The 16,320-nt window shown below is 44.1% G+C and overlaps 1 protein-coding gene across 8 annotated transcripts in view; it reads right to left on the minus strand.

The window, feature by feature from the left end:
• Window positions 1-16,320, minus strand: part of LOC137564051 (pleckstrin homology domain-containing family A member 5-like) — a 272,573-nt gene that overhangs the window by 159,583 nt on the left and 96,670 nt on the right. Inside the window, exon 1 of one of the 8 annotated variants that reach the window (XM_068277361.1) lies at window positions 9,821-9,904. The exons of the other annotated variants lie outside the window; for them this stretch is intronic. The gene's annotated coding sequence lies outside the window, so the exon portion shown is untranslated. Of the gene's footprint in view, window positions 1-9,820; window positions 9,905-16,320 lie in introns of those variants that run through there. 8 annotated transcript variants of the gene reach the window in all.

Here is a 16,320-nt window from a genome sequence, read left to right on the forward strand (position 1 = left end):
GCCACAATAATACAACATGCATACAGACTGTTTTGGATTGAATGATCCTCATCAGTGCATAGCATGGATTAATGTGGCTCTATGGAGCAGGACTTGAAACGCTCCGAGTTAGAGACTACCCCAGCAAGGTCATGGTGAACATGGTTTTGGTCACCTCGAACTGCTGGGGTAGAGATTCCTAAAGTCCATTTACTGTGACTTGGGAAGGTGCAGGTGCTCATTGCAGCCCTCCCATCTATAGATGCCTGGAAGAGATGCTGTATAGGAAACAAAACCAGTTTCCAGCGAAGATCACTCAGACAGGTGACATCAGGGCACTGACACCTAGTCCCAAACTAGAACAAAAGCAGCAGGTAGTCTACTTGTTTCCTTTTCTACAGACAGGCCTGGTTACACAATATGGAAGCACTAATACTCATCAGGACTCAGCTCTCTGCTGGAGGAATACAATGAACAAATCAACTCTAAATAACAATTACCCAGGAAATAGAAGTAAGTAGGTCACCTCAGCACAAGACCAGATAAACGCCACCATCCGCTGGAATTAGCTTTAGCCATCACCCACCACCAGGCTGCCCGCAGCCATACTCCGATTTACAGAAATTAATTAAAAGAATGCTGAATATGTTTTATCACCCTGACAGAAAAAAGGAAAAGAAGCATAAAAGAAATCGGAGGCTGCCAGGACACAGCGCCTGATGTGTGGCTGCAATCAATCTGATGGAACCGCAAGTGTGCTGGCAACACTGAGAACTAGGATGTATTTACCACAAAGCAACACATGATCATTCACCATGAGCCTGCTGCCCAAAACAAACTGCATGCTAAAGCTTCATACCAAGGTTAAAAGTTGATTGGTTGCTATGGATAAAGTCATAATCTATTCCACAGTTCTTTAATACAGTATGTTCTATTCTTGTGTATGAGTGTATTAACATATACTGTATAGGCATATAGCATATCTAGCAATGACAAAATACATTTGGAAACCACAAATCCTAATAAGCCTCCTCTGTGCTTCTACTCTAAAGGAGAACTATCGCTTGCCATAAGTAATAATGACCAAATGTATCTGTAGATGCCACACACCACACCAAGCTTCTATTCTTGTGTGCAGGGCTGTGGAGTCGGAGTCGTGAAGTCGGGGCAATTTTGGGTGCCTGGAGTCGGAGTCGGGAAAAAATGCACCGTCTCCGACTCCTAATGAATTTAAACTGTAATTAAAATAGAAAATATGATAAAATGTTCTATTTCTCATATAATAGTCATCATAAATAATTTATACATACAGTAATAGCTGTGCTTAGTCCACAAAAATGAAATAAACCAATCAAAATTAGTTACATGGGCTGCTTCAATAAAGCAGTCCCCGTATTTTTAAAGTCAGATATACACATCTGATTGTGACTGTACAGTATATATGATGTGTACACAGGAATCTCTTATATATACTAAATAACATCTATGCTGTAAGTATAAAGCCTGATGTGTAGCCGTGTCACTACTAGAGATGGTCAATGAGATGGAAATAATTCTGCGTGGATTCTGATTTATGCAAATGTATGCACTCTCTTTGCTCATGAAATCAAATAATTTACATAGTTACATAGTTATTTTGGTTGAAAAAAGACATACGTCCATCGAGTTCAACCAGAGAACAAAGTACAACACCAGCCTGCTCCCTCACATATCCCTGTTGATCCAGAGGAAGGCGAAAAAACCCTTACAAGGCATGGTCCAATTAGCCCCAAAAGGGAAAAAAATTCCTTCCCGACTCCAGATGGCAATCAGATAAAATCCCTGGATCAACATCATTAGGCATTACCTAGTAATTGTAGCCATGGATGTCTTTCAACGCAAGGAAAGCATCTAAGCCCCCTTTAAATGCAGGTATAGAGTTTGCCATAACGACTTCCTGTGGCAATGCATTCCACATCTTAATCACTCTTACTGTAAAGAACCCTTTCCTAAATAAATGGCTAAAACGTTTTTCCTCCATGCACAGATCATGTCCTCTAGTCCTTTGAGAAGGCCTAGGGACAAAAAGCTCATCCGCCAAGCTATTTTATTGCCCTCTGATGTATTTATACATGTTAATTAGATCCATAAGATCCAGGTGGCGGAGGAGGACAGCGCGGGACTGATTAGCCTGAAGGGGGCTGGAGGAAGCCCCAGGTATGTATAAAACTTTAATTTCATCTGTCTCAGGTTTACTTTGTTACATAGTTGTACTATACTCTACATATGCACTCTCCACAGAGCTGCAGGGAATCCACTGAGAATGTTGTGCACATTGAACACAGAGGTGTTGTCTATCACCCATAAACCTGGTTCAGATTGTGCATGAAGAATGTGTAATAGAGGACGAATCTCCTTATTCCCCTGCAGAGTACCTGCACATCATTCTTACATGTACCCACAGTTACATTGCCTAGGGCCTGATAAATGTTCTTTGTTCTGGCCTGTACCTTTTACAAGTACTCTTACCAAGGACTAGTTTTAGTCTATGACTAAAGGGAATAAATATGGCAGTCTCCGTATCCTTCTCACGTCAGTTGTCTTTTAATATTCCTAAGCGTTGGCAGTTAAGATACGAATTTCATGTTACATACTTTCAATCAACGAGATTGTAATATGCAAATTAGAGGAGTCGGAGTCGGTGGAATCCTAAACTGAGGAGATGGAGTCTGTGGATTTTTGTACCGACTCCACAGCCCTGCTTGTGTGCTCCAATTCTTGCCTATAGATGTAAAAAACTGGACATAGATAAAGACTGTATGTGGGGGACAAACACCAAACCAAGCCTCCTCTATGCAGTGTGATGGTACTTTGGTGCTACACAGGATAATAGGGTTTGTGTACATGGAACAACGCAAACACAAATGTGATGGTGCTTGCATAGTGTTCAAATCACATTCACCTTTGGAAACAAAGTCCAAATGCAGCTTAAATTTGGAAAATACAGCTGGTTAATTTGCATATATTCAGCAGTGACGCACTGGGAGACATTTCTGAGCTCACTCCAACCTGAATTATCGCAAATTCTTTCTCTTAAGAAAGCTAACTTTTGTTTACCTTAAAGAGACTCCGTAACAAAAATTGCATCCTGTTTTTTATCATCCTACAAGTTCCAAAAGCTATCCTAATGTGTTCTGGCTTACTGCAGCATGTTCTACTATCACCATCTCTGTAATAAATCAACTTATCTCTCTCTTGTCAGACTTGTCAGCCTGTGTCTGGAAGGCTGCCAAGTTCTTCAGTGTTGTGGTTCTGTGATGCATCTCCCCCCTCCAAGCCCCTCTCTGCACACTGCCTGTGTATTATTTAGATTAGGACAGCTTCTCTCTTCTCTCTTATCTTTTACAAGCTGGATAAATCCTCCTCTGAGCTGGCTGGGCTTTCACATACTGAGGAATTACATACAGGCAGAGCTGTCTGCACTCTGCAGGAAGAAACAGCCTGACACTTCAGTGGAAGATAGCTGCAGGGGGAAAGAAACACACAAATGATCTCTTGAGATTCAAAAGGAAGTGTGTATACAGCCTGCTTGTGTATGAATGTATTTTCTGTGTGTGGACATACTGTACATCAACCTACTTCCTGTTTTGGTGGCCATTTTGTTTGTTTATAAATAAACTTTTTAAAACTGTTTTTAACCACTTTTAATGCGGCGAGGAGCGGCAAAATTGTGACAGAGGGTAATAGGAGATGTCCCCTAACACACTGGTATGTTTACTTTTGTGCGATTTTAACAATACAGATTCTCTTTAAGTTTTTAAGGTGAAGCCCTGAAAGCTATCCAGTTTTAATACTTTGTGATACACTGTATCTGGGAAACCCTGAATTCCTTTAATTCCTTTAATGACCGAGATGAAGAGAGGTGCAAGTTAGCACAAGCCATCAGCAATCCCTCTTCAGTTATATAGTAGCTGTTGATAGAAGGGGAGATGTGACTGGATACTGAGAACTGCCACATGTTACTGGTCCGCTAGGACGGTATAAAAACACTCCTGACCTATAGAGCTGGAGAGAAGGAATATAAGCCTGTCGCCAAAGTTGAATTTGAAAGTTAGCTGCTTGATAGATAGAGTTTCCTCTCCACTACTTGCAGCCTCTGTGCAGCCTTGAGAGGGTTAATGGTACTCGCAGTACAGATTCAGCACAAGGAGATAAACAGCAGCTGCTGCCGGGCTGGTGTGTGGGAGATCCGGAGCCAAGGACATATGGGGCTCCCTACATCACACAACTATCTCTGCTGAAATCACCTGCCAATCTAATATATACCACAAGGGGAACCAAGATGGTGGATCACTGTAGAAAAATGTGACAAAGGAAAATCACCCTCCCATTCGCTCTACACAGCATACATGCCAACAAACCACTTTGTATTGCTTGATGTAGTGTCACACTTTGGCCATCAACCCCCACTGTTCCTGGCCAGGCCCAATCGCACAGAGATTCTCTAATGTGTCTGATCAGACTTTTACTTGGAAATGATTGGAAGGGAATTGATCAGGTATGGAAATAGAAGACCAAAAGATATGACCAAAGTGACCAGGATTTACATGTATGTATAGGCAGCCTTAATCCACACCACCGAATTCAAATCCAAGATAGCACATGAGGAATCAAGATGGCAGATCTCTGTGATCAAAGCACACCTGAAGTGAGAGGAATATGGAGGCTGACATTTATTTCCTTTTAAACCATGCACATTGCCAGGCTGTCCTGTTGATCTTATGACTTTTAGTCAGACCCTAAACAAGCATGCAGATTAGGCGCTCTGACTGAAGTCTGACTAGATTTGTTGTTTGTTTGAGGTGTTTGATCCTGACACTACTGCAGCCAAAGAAATCAGTAGGGCTGCCAGGCAACTGGTATCAGTTAAAAAGGAAATAAATATGGCAGCCTCCAACATCCCTCTAGGTTCAGGTGTCCTTTAAACACATGACAAAGGAAAATGCCCCTGCAACACAATCCAATGCAAACACAAGATCACTGTGAATCAAAGAGCACGTGACACATGAAACAAAATTGTTGACCACTGTGGATTAGAGAGTATCAAGGAGATGCAAATAATTCTGGCTTGCATGCAAATGAAATGCAACCTGTATGCAGCTTGGGAATTAGCCAATCAAAAACCAGCAGGCTATTGCATTTGATTGGCCTAATTCCAAGTATGCAAGATGGAATTGTTAGAATCTCATTGACCATCTATTGTGGATAAACACATTACAGAGAACGGTCTCTCCTTACATAAACAGTACTGACATCAGCCTGCCAAGAACAGCCCAAGGCACGAGGAGACAAAAAGATGAAACACTGTGAATAAAAGTAAAGACATAATGAGTTGGGGGGAGTTGGGGGAAGCATTATTGCACAGCCGGTCTGGCTGTGCAATAATGATAAAAGGCTGGTTACCACAACTATCTGCAGGAGCATGAGGGCAGGTAGAGTGGGCACAGCTGCATAATATATAAAGAGAGCCACAAGCTGAAAATTTAAATCTGCCACACAAACCAATCAGATTTCACTTTTTACTGTGCATTGAGGAGTGTACATTCTCATAAGGTTGATCTACAGAGAGTGAAGCCAACAACTGTTGTTTAGGTGATACCTTTAATGACTATGGGCCTGTACACACTGCTGCGCTTTTAAAATCGCAAGCCTTCATGAAAATAGAAAAAGCGCATCGCACCAGTGTGTACAAGTCTTCACGATTTTCATTATTTTTCAGAAGACCTTGCAATTAAAAAGCGCATGCGAATTGAAAAGCGCAGCGCAAGCGCAGCAGTGTGTACAGGCCCCAACTGTACAAGATTTCTTTACAAGCATGTTTCAGAACTGGATGGTTCTGATCCAGTTCTGAAACAAGCCTACAGAGAGTGTTCAGAGTCTAGCGAATGGGATTGCTTTACATAGTTATTTAGGCCCGGTTCACATTAGCGGTGGCCGTCCGGAATCGCCGTGCCGGAGCCGGACCGCTTGCAGAACGGACGGAACGGACGCACGGCATAGCAATGAAAGCGTATGCGTCCGTTCACATGCGTCCGTTCTGCCGGACCGGAGCCGGACCGGATCCGGACTCCGGCGTCCGTTCCAACATGCGCTATTTTTTGGTCCGGCTCCTCCGGCAGCCGTATCCGGGGCGGAGCCGGACTGCACCATCCGGCCAATACAAAGCTATGAGAACCGGAGAGCGCACAACACACTGGCTAAAAATCCGGATGTTCTACCCCACTTCCTATGCGGATTGTTGCGGCGATTTTGGATGGGGACACATGGGCAAGCATTTTGGAGTGGAGCAGCAGTGACTTTAAACGAGCTGGAGATGTTGGCAGCATGTCGGAGGTGGAGGTGAGTGCTAAACAGCGGAGGGCCTGATTCCACAGGTCCCCCTTCTGCTGACCTCCCAGACCCCAACATTTTTATTTGGTTTGTACTAACTTTTGCCAAACGGATCCGGATCGCATCCTGATGAACACCTGATGCAACCTGATCGGATCCGGATCAGAACCGTACGGTTCCGATCCGGATTCGGTCCGGATCCGGTCAGGTCATCCGGTCCGTTTGGCAGAGAACCGCAAGTGTGAACCGGGCCTACGGGTGAAAAAAGACATATGTCCATCTAGTTCAACCAGAAAATAGGGTACAATACCAGCCTGCACCCTCACATATCCGATCCAGAGGAAGTTAATAAACCCTTACAAGTCTTGGGCCTTTGTCTTGATTTATCTTTCATTCCTTAAAGTGGACCCAAATTAAAAATACAAGATTTCAGAAATAAAATCTATTTTCTAAATTATAATAATAAATAGCAGCCTTTTTTCAACTGCATGATGACAAATATAAAATATTTTACATTTATTGGAGGAACCCCTCCCTTCCTTTCAAATTGCCGGAATTTTTCCGGCAAACTGGTGGAGTAGATGGTGTCTGGCAATGGAGGAATTGCTAATGGCTGCCCCCAGTATAATCCTAGCTATGAAAAGAGAGGGGTGAAAAGCATGCACTGAAATGATCATAGGTTTGAAGGAGTGTTTATTTATCTTTGTATGTGTCAGAGTGGGGCAACTAAATATTTTTAATAAAGAAAATGTTTGGTTTGGGTCCGCTTTAAAGAGAACCAGAGACGAATGAATGAATAGATTTATACATACCTGGGGCTTCCTCCAGCCCCATCAGCTTGGATCGCTCCAACGCCGCCTTTCTCCACTGCCTCTATCCACCGGTACGGGGTCCAGTCATTTCGGCCAGTCGACGCAATCGCAGTGCGCTCCTTCCGTACTGCACAGGTGGAAAACTGGCCGCGACCGGACCTGGTACCGGCATATAGAAGCAGCGGAGAAAGGCAGCGTGGGAGAGATCCAGGCTGATGGGGCACGGAGGTAGCCCCTGGTATGTATAAAGTATTTTTTCATTTTTAAGGTTCCTTCGTCTCTGGTTCCCTTTAAGCCCCATACACATGCTCAACAGCGGTCTTTTATGCAGCACAATTGTCAAACAACTTTTGTTATGAAACAAGTTGAAACAACTAAAAAAAAAATATTTTGCTATTGTTCGAACAGCTGATAAGAAGTCAATCCAACAGTTGAATTGACTACTTATCCTTATCAGCTATTTGAACAATAGCAAAATACTTTAGTTGTTTCAACTTGTTCCACAACAACAGTTGTTTGACATTTGTGCTGCATAGGACCGCTGTTGAGCGTGTGTATGGGGCTTTAGGAACATACAAATACTGGAGTGTATGGAAAACGTTGGCAATGAAAGTGTTCGGTATTATTTTGTGCACTGGAAGAGATTCTAAATTGTTAATCACACCAAAGCAGATATGTGAAGGGAGAGAATCTAAGGCCTTGTACACACCATGCAATTTTTACTTCATATACTATTTTTGATCGAGAAACTGATCGGCTCTGGGGGGAAAAAAAAATACACAGCTTACTGATTGCCAGCAACTGATCCCTAGTTCAAATCAAACATGCTGAAAAACATTTGCTCAAAATACTGGCTATCATTCATGTGTATGTAATTTTCAATCAATCGGAAAAAGTATCTAAAGTCTGATCGTAATTTAAATAAATAAAAAATGCATACATGTGTACACTAGCTTTCTTCTAAATTCAATCAATGCCAGAACTGAATATGGATCTCATCACTCGCTGGAATAGGATCTGAAGTGAAAATTGCATGGTATTTACAGTCATTAAGCTCTGTCTAGTTTTGGGGATGCAGTGTACTGAGTGGATTTACCTTACCTCACAGACTGTCTGCCTTCTGCCTGACTCCACACCATCTGCCCAAGAGGTCTGTACACACTTCCCAATGTTCTTCTACTTCTGCCAGAAGTACAGTGACCTGCATTATGTGTCTCCATGAAGTGAAAGAACACACCATTTCAAACCACATAACAGAGAACCAAAGAGCCAACCTGGGGGTACATGAGGAGACAAACCAGAGATGTAGACCCTCTTGCTCAGTGTACACCTAATTCTGTGACAGTACGCTATACCCAGTGCAGCCTACCAATCAAAATCAACCAAAATGTATAATCAGCCCTGCATGACTTACCAACAACTTCCTAGTAGGTATAAATGCCTGGTACTACCTGGAGGGAAAGAATTAAAAATAGCAGTCGTCGTGTGGTGAGCAGACATATTCTGCTGCCATATGGGAAAAGATGTGTAGGAGTTAGTCAACTGATGATATATGCATTAACCTCAGCCATACAAAATTATGTGGGTATATGTGTAGTAGTAGATCATAATACATCTGCATATTATGAGTGGGACGCACTGCTAATAGAATAAATATACGGTATGTGCCTAGATGCTCACCACAGTATCTAAAAGTTACATTGATCTGAACCACAGTGTACAGGACCAGGACACAGAGCCTTATGTAAGTTTATTAGGCTCGGATCAGAAATAACGACAAAATACAACTTTATTACACATTTGACATTCTACAGTACAATTAGAATCACAAAACAGAGAACCGGAACAAGTACAAAGTCTTACATTACTAGTCTCAAAACATTAATTATAAAGTAATATAAAATCATAACACACAGACACTGCATGTGTCCAATCGGGTAATCAAAGCCACTAAATACTAAAAACTAGGGCAATACAAAGAATTTTCTCTATACTTGTAGTGTCAGAACAGTAATACATCTAATTATACAGCAACAGCACATATTCCTCACTGTACTTTTACAAACAGATAATCAGAACCAGGACCAGTACACAGAACATTAGTTACTAGTCACAGATAAGTAATACCGACAAAATATGCAATCAGAGCACAAGTACACCCAGATAATAAAAACCTCGGTATACAGGAGGACAGTACACAGAATGTCATCTGGGATTCTGGTGTCACACCTGCAATTCAGTATAGAGTGATAGCGTATAAAATTCACTGTACATGTACAATTAGATTTTTAGAACAGTGCTCAGAACCAGTACACATAACCTTATGTAAATTATGAGGGTCAGATCAGTCATACAGCCGAATACAGTCAGAGGATATATCCCTCTCTGTAAAATCAGATGATCTCACAGCATACAGAACCAGCACCAGAAATGTTAGCTGCTGAATTGCACTGTGCTGATATGAGTAGGAACTGTAAAGGCCTTGACATTATTTCCTGATAAACTCATCATAATTCTATGAGTGCTACAATCTGGATAAAATCCTCTATAGCTGTGCAGTTCCATCATCAGCACCCTCATGGGAGTAATCTATAGACTATGTGTGCAGTTTATGTACGCTGTGTGCAGCATCTGTAATAACACAAGAAAGGGTCACTCACCTGGCCAGGCAGACAGGGACACAGGTCGGTCCGTGTGCCTTTGCTGAATGACGGATGAGCTGTGAGCTGAGATCCCAGAGAGGAGGATGGATGGTTGCTTTGAGCATGCTCAGTAGAAGCGACAACAGCCCAGCATGTGATTCTCCTGGCTAACAATCATCTATATACTGCTTGCTGATCCCACTCATGTCACAGCTAACAATCATCTATATACTGCTTGCTGATCCCACTCATGTCACAGCTAACAACCATCTCTACTGCTTGCTGTTCCCAATCCTATCTCAGTTATCGCCTTTTAATATTGCTTGCTGATCTCACTCCGGTCTCAGTTATTAACCATTAATACTGCATGCTGATCTACCCTGCTATCAAGTATGTATACTGGCTTACCGATTCCAGTTCTGGCCCAGCCAACAAGCATGTATACTGCTTGCAGACCCCACGCCTGTCCCTGCTAACAACCATGTATACTGCTTGCGGACCTCACTCCTGTCCCAGCTAACAACCATGTATACTGCTTGGAGACCCCACTCCTGTCCCTGCTAACAACTACCGGTATGTATGCTGCTTGCTGACCTCACTCCTGTCCCTGCTAACAACCATGTATGCTGCTTGCTGACCTCACTCCTGTCCCTGCTAACAACCATGTATGCTGCTTGCTGACCACACTCCTGTCCCTGCTAACAACCATGTATACTGCTTGCTGACCCCAGTCCGGTCCCTGCTAACAACCATGTATACTGCTTGCTGACCCCACTCCTGTCCCTGCTAACAACCCATGTATGCTGCTTGCTGACCTCACTCCTGTCCCTGCTAACAATCATGTATATTGCTTGCAGACCCCACTCCTATCCCTGCTAACAACCATGTATGCTGCTTGCTGACCCTAGTCTGTCCCTGCTAACAACCATGTATACTGCTTGCTGCCCCATGCCTGTCCCTGCTAACAACCATGTATACTGCTTGCTGACCCCACTCCTGTCCCTGCTAACAACCATGTATACTGCTTGCTGATTCTAGTACTGGCCCAGCTAACAAGCATGTATACTGCTTGCTGACCTCACTCCTGTCCCTGCTAACAACCATATATACTGCTTGCTGACCCCACTCCTGTCCCTGCTAACAACCATATATACTGCTTGCTGACCCCACTCCCGTCCCTGCTAACAACCATGTATACTGCTTAACTAACGCTATCTGCACAATTGCGCACCTGGTTTCTCTCTACTTCGTTTAGGTGCTCTTGGTCCCTACAAGAACTACCAAAACCCTTCTACATGTATACTGCTTGCTGACCCCACACCTGTTCCTGCTAATGACCGTTTTTACTGCTTGGTGGTCCGACATTCTAACAAAGCCTTTGTGAGGCAGGCACAATGCGTGAGTGGGCAGGGCTGTACTCCATATCTCTGCAGAGCGCTCTAAAGTGGGCTGAGCCATTAAAAATTCTAATTGGCGTGCACACAAAGAGACCAGAGAGGTCCCAGCCAGAAAAGGAGGAGACCTGGTGGAGATACATGTACGGTATCTCCCACTCTGAAGATGCCGCATTAAATCTTTGGTACCAGTATCTGCTTGAGTGTAGTATGGAAGTGTATGTGAGTGACAGTTTGGTTACTGTAGAGCGCTTTGCAGAGAATTGGTTTTAATATTGCTTGATGTTTACACAGCTAATTTGAATAAAGATGGTCCTTTTGATACGCATTATATAATGAGTGATGGCACTTCATTTGGTTAAATGTGATTTCACTCTGCCCCAGATAACCATTTACAGTGGTTTGCAAAAGTATTCGGCCCCCTTGACGTTTTCCACATTTTGTCATATTACTGCCACAGACATGAATCAATTTTATTGGAATTCCACGTGAAAGACCAATACAAAGTGGTGTACATGTAAAAAGTGGAAGGAAAAATCATACACGATTCCTAACATTGTTTTTTTTTTTACAAATAAATAACTGCAAAGTGGGGTGTGCGTAATTATTCAGCCCCCTTTGGTCAGAGTGCAGTCAGTTGCCCATAGACATTGTCTGATTAGTGCTAATGATTAGAGTTCACCTGTGTGTAATCTAATGGCAGTACAAATACAGCTGCTCTGTAATGGCCTCAGAGGTTGTCTGAGGCCCAGTGCACACCGAGCGGTTTTTGGAGCGATCCGCCGGCCGCATCCGCCTATAAAAACGTTTGTCTAATGTATTGCAATGGGATAGTGCACACCGGCGGTTTGCGGTTTTTGCCAAGCCGCAAACGCGCCTCCTGCTGCGCGTTTGCGGATTTCGGAAGCGTTTCGTCCTCAATGTAAAGTATAGGAAAAACGCAAACCGCTCTGAAAAACGCTACTTCAGAGCGGTTTGCCAGGCATTTTTGTTACAGTAGCTGTTCAGTAACAGCTTTTACTGTAACAATATGTGTAATCTGCTACACAAAAACGCACCCAAAACCGCTAGGTATGTTTAGAAAACCTCTCTAAACATACCTAGAATCGCTCTGAAATCAGCTCCCAAAACCGCTAGCGTATTGCGGATCTGCTAGCGGTTTTGGTGTGCACTGGGCCTAAGAGAATATTGGGAGCAATAACACCATGAAGTCCAAATAACACACCAGACAGGTCAGGGATAAAGTTATTGGTAAATTTAAAGCAGGCTTAGGCTACAAAAAGATTTCCAAAGCATTGAACATCCCACGGAACACTGTTCAAGTGATCATTCAGAAATGGAAGGAGTATGGCACAACTGTAAACCTATAGAGATAAGTCCGTCCACCTAAACTCACAGGCCGAACAAGGAGAGCGCTGATCAGAAATGCAGTCAAGAGGCCCATGGTGACTCTGGACGAGCTGCAGAGATCTACAGCTGAGCTATGGTAATCTGTCCATAGGACAACTATTAGTCGTGCACTGTACAAAGTTGGCCTTCATGGAAGAGTGGCAAGAAGAAAGCCATTGTTAACAGAAAAGCATAAGAAGTCCCATTTGTAGTTTGCCACAAGCCATGTGGGGGACACAGCAAACATGTGGAAAAAGGTGCTCTGGTCAGATGAGATCAAAACTGAACTTTTTGGCCAAAATGCAAAACGCTATGTGTGGCGGAAAACTAACACTGCACATCACTATAAACACACCATCCCCACTGTCAAATATAGTGGTGGCAGCATCATGCTCTGGAGGTGTTTCTCTTCAGCAGGGACAGGGAAGCTGGTCAGAGTTGATGGGAAGATGGATGGAGCCAAATACAGGGCAATCTTGGAAGAAAACATCTTGGAGTCTGCAAAACACTTGAGACTGGGGCGGAGGTTCACCTTCCAGCAGGACAACGACTCTAAACATAATGCCAGGGCAACAATGGCCCAGTCAAAGTCCAGATCTAAATCCAATCGAGAATCTGTGCCAAGATCTAAAAACTGCTGTTCACAAACGCTGTCCATCTAATCTGACTGAGCTGGAACTGTTTTGCAAAGAAGAATGGGCACGGATTTCAGTCTCTAGATGTGCAAAGCTGGTGGAGACATACTCTAAAAAAGACCGGCAGCTGTAATTGCAGCAAAAGGGTGTTATATTGACTCAGGGGGCTGAATAATTATGCACACCCCACTATGCACTTATTGATTTGTAAAAAATGTTTGGAATCATGTATGATTTTCGTTCCACTTCTCACGTGTACACCACTTTGTAGTGGTCTGTCACGTGGAATTCCAATAAAATTGATTCATGTTTGTGGCAGTAATGTGACAAAAGGTGGAAAACTTCAAGGGGGCTGAATACTTTTGCAAACCACTGTATATTGCTTGCTGATTCCAATACTGGTCCAGCTAATAACCACATATACTGCTTTCTGAACTCACTCCTGTCTAATAACCACTTCCTGTTCCAACCAGCAGCCACTTATACTGCTTGCAGATTTCCCACTCCTGTCCCATCCAACAACTATGTATCATGCCTGCTGATCGCACTCCTGTCCCAGCTAATAACCATACTGCTCGTTTATCCAACTCCTTTCCTAGCTAAAAACTACACTGCTTGCAGATCCAACTCCTGCCTTTATCTTATCTTTTGCAACTTTCTTTCAGGTGGGATAGTTTTAAAGTGGACCTGAACTCAGAACTTCGCCTCTGCTCTAATAGATATGCAATAGCATAACCTTTGTTACAGCTGATACAAATCCTGCAATAAATCTGCAGTTTGTCTACTTCCTACTTTCATGGAAGTAGATAGATTGATAATATCCTGTGTTTAACATTTAGATCTCTGCTGTGGCAGGCAGCTGATACAGCTGACATATCAAATTACAACTTGTGCTTAGTCACAGATAAGGGGGAATTAGACAAGCTTAACTCTCTAAGGGTCCGTTCTCACTAGGGCGATTAGTGGGTGATTCCTGCTAATCGCCAAAGTGCAAGCGCGTTTTAAAGCACTACTGCAATTATAACTATATGGCAGTGCTCTCACTGCCACAATTGCTGCCGATTGTGGGCTTTCCATGATCAGCGGTAATCGCGAAACGTGTTCCTGCAGCATGTTGCTGCGATTCTCGAGCGATCGCGGTACAGTGCTTAAACACTGATCGTACTACCTGAACCAGCTCTCCTCCCAGAGTCAAACAACCCACTTCCTGCCGTCCTACATCGCTCTGATTCCCCCCCCCCCCCCCCCAAAATGGCCATGGCCCCAGAAGTACTTCCGTGATGGGGAAAGGTACATGCCTGTGTCCCGTTTGTTAGAGAATATTTACCGAAGGTATACTTTAAGAAGGGCAAAACAAAAAAATCAGATCCGGGAAATTAGACCTGTAAGCTTAGCATCACTGGTGTGCAAACTATTTTGGGGGGTTCCTAAGAGATGCTATAGAAGAATTCATAGCAGAGACTAACTTCTCAGTATCAGCATGGGTATGGACAGGTCCTACTTGACTAACATGCTCAGAATTGTATACAATGAACAGAGGCGACAAAAAGTATAAGATTAGATTAAATGAGCTTAAAGAGAACCCGAGGTGGCTTTGTATAACGTTAGTGGGGCACAGAGGCTGGTTGGGCACACTAACACCAGCCTCTGTTGCCCCATGGTGTGTGTCAAAGACCCCCCTGCTCGCCGCTATCCTTCCCGCAGTGCTGGCGACACGCAGCGCGTCGCCAGCACAATGTTTACCCTAGCGCTGTCTGTCAGCGCCGCTCCCCCGCCTCCTCCGCATCGCCGCTACCCGCCCTCGTCCCTTCCCTCCAATCAGCGTGAGGGAAGGGACGAGGGCGGGTAGCGGCGATGCGGAGGAGGCGGCGGAGCGGCGCTGACAGACAGCGCTAGGGTAAACATTGTGCTGGCGACACGCTGCGTGTCGCCAGCATTGCGGGGGTATAGCGGCGAGCAGGGGGGTCTTTGACACACACCATGGGGCAACAGAGGCTGGTGTTAGTGTGCCCAACCAGCCTCTGTGCCCCACTAACGTTATACAAAGCCACCTCGGGTTCTCTTTAAAAACCAACTTAAATGGCAAAATTGAAGGAGGAAGTGGTGGTCTTACCTCCCTCAAGCAGACACGACAACGACTGCGATTCAGACAGTCAAACACATTTATTAGGAACTCCAAAAAGAAATGCAACGCGTTTCACAGGTTCAACCCCGCTTCATCAGGCAATATAGGGAGGAGTATCAAACAATCTGCACAAGGATTCAAATTAAGCGCCTCTGACTCTGTCAGCTTTTATGAGGCGGTGAATGCTAATGTGGATATTTGGAATGCTGTAGATATATACTTGGACTTCAATACTAATCCCCACAACAGTCTGCTTCAAAAGTTGAGGATGCAAGGACTGGGGAAGAATCTGTGACTGGCTAACGGACAGAAAACAAAGAGTTGAGGTCAATGAATCATGTTTATAATTCATGCTTGGAGTTTGTCCACCCACCTCTTGAGGACTGACTACAGGTTCTCAATTGTATTAAAGAGAACCAGAGGGGGGCAGATGGGACACAGAGGCATGTTCTCTGCCTCATGACATGCCTCTGTGTCACCACACTTTAGCTCTCTGCCCCCCCCCCCTTCACCGCCACGCTATAGCTCCCCTGAGATTGGAGACATTATTTGTCGCCATCTTTGAGATAAAAACAGGGAGAGGTATTCCCTGTTCAAAACACCCGCTAGGGGCGTTCTTTCAGGATTTCCAGAGCTGCCATTGGGCAGCTCTCTCTCCCTGGCCGCACCCCCTCCGCTCCCCCACCTCCCTGCACGCTGGATGAGAAAATGAATCTCTCATCCCAGCATCGTGACCTATAGGTCATGAAAGTGAGCCAGTGTGGCCCACAGGAGCTGCGTTTTTTGCGGCTACCTGATCCGCTCAGCCCCACGGATCGAGTAGCCAACTTTTTTTTGAGCACACCGCAAGGCTCTTTTTAAGGTCTAGGGAGTTTCCCTGCCATGTACCCAAAATGTTAATAATTTGTTCCCCAGATCACTTGGTTATTATTCTCGCATACAGCATCTCCTTGTGTAAAGTGTGCCGAATGGTTG

The sequence above is a fragment of the Hyperolius riggenbachi genome, chromosome 3 (assembly GCF_040937935.1).
Source record: "Hyperolius riggenbachi isolate aHypRig1 chromosome 3, aHypRig1.pri, whole genome shotgun sequence".
Classification (NCBI taxonomy): Eukaryota; Metazoa; Chordata; class Amphibia; order Anura; family Hyperoliidae; genus Hyperolius; species Hyperolius riggenbachi.